Below are 2,909 nucleotides of genomic sequence, written 5' to 3'. Positions count from 1 at the left end.
ATTCTTGTGGTAGCATAATTATTTTTATGAAACCCAGCGATGAAAATCCTCCTCTCTGAACAGATAACACACGAGGGGTTATTTTAAAACAGTAAGCTATTTAGCTAAGTACTCTATTTGCTTCAAAGAAACCTGCACGCAGTAGCTTGTAATTGGCTCCATTGGCTGATGACGGGGTGAGGCAATGAATTTTGATAGAGTACTGTGATATTGAACTGTCTCTACGTCAGCATAGGGGATTCTATCATTTTAAAATGCACCTGAGCATAAAGTCATGTCTATAGAGGCACCCAGGAAGACACTGCTTTGTAAATGCCCTAGAATAGTTTTCATGTGTTGTCATTTCTTTATTCCCAAGCAGATTGCATGCAACTCAAAGAACTGTTCTTCATCCTGCTTTATTGCATAATTTAATGGTCTGTGCATAGTGCCAGCTAAGGTAAACATTGCTGACTGACCTGGCACTCCACGAAGCCTTTTAATTTGCTATTCAAAAGTTGATTTACATTTTGGGTGGAAGGGGAAGAAGTTTTAAAATGTTCAGGATTGCTAGATAATCAGTTTTACTACATTTAGCTTCTAGCATGCTTCTCTGGTCATGTCTAACTCAGTTACATTGGTCATCAATCAATAAAATCAATATTCATAAACCTATGGCAGACAGCTCTATTTTTAAAAACTCTTTTGCTCCTCATGTCCATTAATGCGACTTGTTTACAATGATAAACTTAAGTATCCACCTATCATATACATAATATACATTGTGTATAGGTATGTGTATATATATATAGATTTTAAATTAAATTTTATTTTTTGAGGCAGAGTTTCCTTTATCTTTTTCAAACTGGGAAATCAGGTCCTCCTGTATTAACCAAGTGAAATACATGTTTTTAATCTCCTGGAGTCGCCTTTTGCCAGACGGCAGTCCCTCACCACACGTGGTGGCTGAGCACTCCAGCTGCGTCCTTCCTTGACTGATATGTGCCATCGAGCAAAGAGGGCCCCTGGTGGAGTCGTGGTTACAGGACGAACTGCTGACTGCACATCGGCAGCATGGAACGAAAGACAGGCTCTCTACTCCTTTAGAAAGTTAATCTTGTGCATGGGTTTGGATTTGTGGCAGGTCCGATCCCATGGGCCTCTCACAATGTCCCATGCCAAAGCAAACTGTCACCCTGGACCATTGCCTGGCTTTACCTGGTGGACTTAAGGCACCGAAGCGGGTTGCACAGTGGAAAAAATAAAAAGGTTAATCTTGGGCACTCACAGGGGAAGTTCTACCCTGTCAGTTACTATGAGTCCGCATCAACTCCATGGCAGGGAGGTCTTTTGAGAAGTCGGTGCAAAATACACAAGGGATTTTGAAGACTTAGTTGTTGTTGTTATTTTTTTTAAAAAAAGAATGTAAAACATCTCATTTTAGATATAGTAGGTTGAATTTTAAAATATTGTATTAAATTTCCCATGTTTTTCTTTTTTTTTTAATGTGCTTCTTAGAAATTTTAAAAGTATAACATGGCTCACATTAAATGTCTTTTGGGCAGTGTCTCTCTAGACCAGGGTGTCTCAACTCCAGAGTGTTGACATCTTAGACTGGATAGTTATTCTCTGTAGGATGTTCACACCTATGGCCTCTCTTCACGAAACCAGAATCCAAACCCATTGGGGGTAGAGTCCAGTTAAACTCAGATTCACCCTCTGTACTAGTACATTCAGCTCCGCTGCCCCTCTCTCCATGTCTGGAACCACCAAAATGTCTCCAAACAAACATTGCCTATGTCTTCCTGGGGACAAAGTCATCCTTGGTTGGGAGCAGTCCCTGAGAGTGTAGCTTCTACACCATACTAGAGAAATACTTGTAGAGGCCCCCTGCTTAATATCATGCTTGGCAAATGCCTTGAGGTCATTTTGGTAGATTCAAAGATTGTCACCCAATTAAGGCACACTTTCTAGGACCTATAGAGTAAGGATCTGAGGCGATACAGTGTTTCAGTGCTTGGCTGCTAACTTAAAAAATATATATCATTGAACTCACCAGCTGCAGTGCTATCAGGTAAGCATTCAACTACTAATCTCAAGGTTAATGGTTCAAATCCTTCCGCTGCTCCTTGGAAGAAAGGTGAGGCTATCTATTCCTATACAGATTTACAGCCTTGGGAACGCTACACAGGGTCTCTATGAGTTGGCATCGATTCAATGGCAGAGGGTTTGGTTTTGGAGTTTAGCTGTTCTGAAGGGGGAAAACGAGGCATTCTGATTTTGCAATCGTTTGTAACCTTGGGAACCTTCTAGACAGGTCTACTCTGTCGTGTATGGTAGGCATGAATTGGAATAGACTTCACTGGCAGTGGGTTTGGGAGTGCACTTACTTACTTCCTGCCATGGAGTCCATGCTGATTCATAGCAACCCTGTGGGTCGGGGTGGCTTTATTTCCCTTTGATTGTCAATGTTTCAGCCCTAATTTCCACTAGCCCCAACTTTTCTAGGGGAGTCACTGGGTGTAAATGGTTACAATACTTGGCTGCTAACCCAAAGGTGGCATGTTTACATCCATCCAGAGGCACCTTAGAGGAAAAAGGATCTACTGGGAAAAAAAATGCTACAAATCACAGCTCAATTCTGGCACCCGTGGAGTTATTCTGCGTCAGATCCAACTTGATGGCAACTGGGCTGGATTGCCCTTTTCTTGGCAGCTAGTTCACAGGTTGAAGGGGCTGCTGGTCAAACATTCGCTTTTTAAAATCTTGGCATTTAGCAATCACCAGCAATGCTTTACATATACCACCAGTCTTATAAACCAATTAATCATTCCATATTATTGCAAGGACAAAGTCTGTCTAAGCAACAGGATATTAACTGTCTGGGGAAATGGTGCAGAACAGACGTGACCTCGACCCTGTAAGAGCCC

The 2,909-nt window shown here is 41.7% G+C and overlaps 1 non-coding gene across 1 annotated transcript; it reads left to right on the top strand.

The window, feature by feature from the left end:
* The first annotated feature begins 1,100 nt into the window (after positions 1-1,100).
* LOC142452183 (small nucleolar RNA SNORA42/SNORA80 family) lies at positions 1,101-1,234 on the top strand. The gene has a single exon (XR_012785215.1). It is a non-coding gene; the product is annotated as a small nucleolar RNA SNORA42/SNORA80 family (small nucleolar RNA).
* The last annotated feature ends 1,675 nt before the right edge of the window (positions 1,235-2,909 follow it).

Source organism: Tenrec ecaudatus, chromosome 6, assembly GCF_050624435.1.
Source record: "Tenrec ecaudatus isolate mTenEca1 chromosome 6, mTenEca1.hap1, whole genome shotgun sequence".
Classification (NCBI taxonomy): domain Eukaryota; kingdom Metazoa; phylum Chordata; class Mammalia; order Afrosoricida; family Tenrecidae; genus Tenrec; species Tenrec ecaudatus.
Note: the sequence above shows the minus strand (reverse complement) of the source record. Positions and strands in the feature narration are given on the sequence as shown.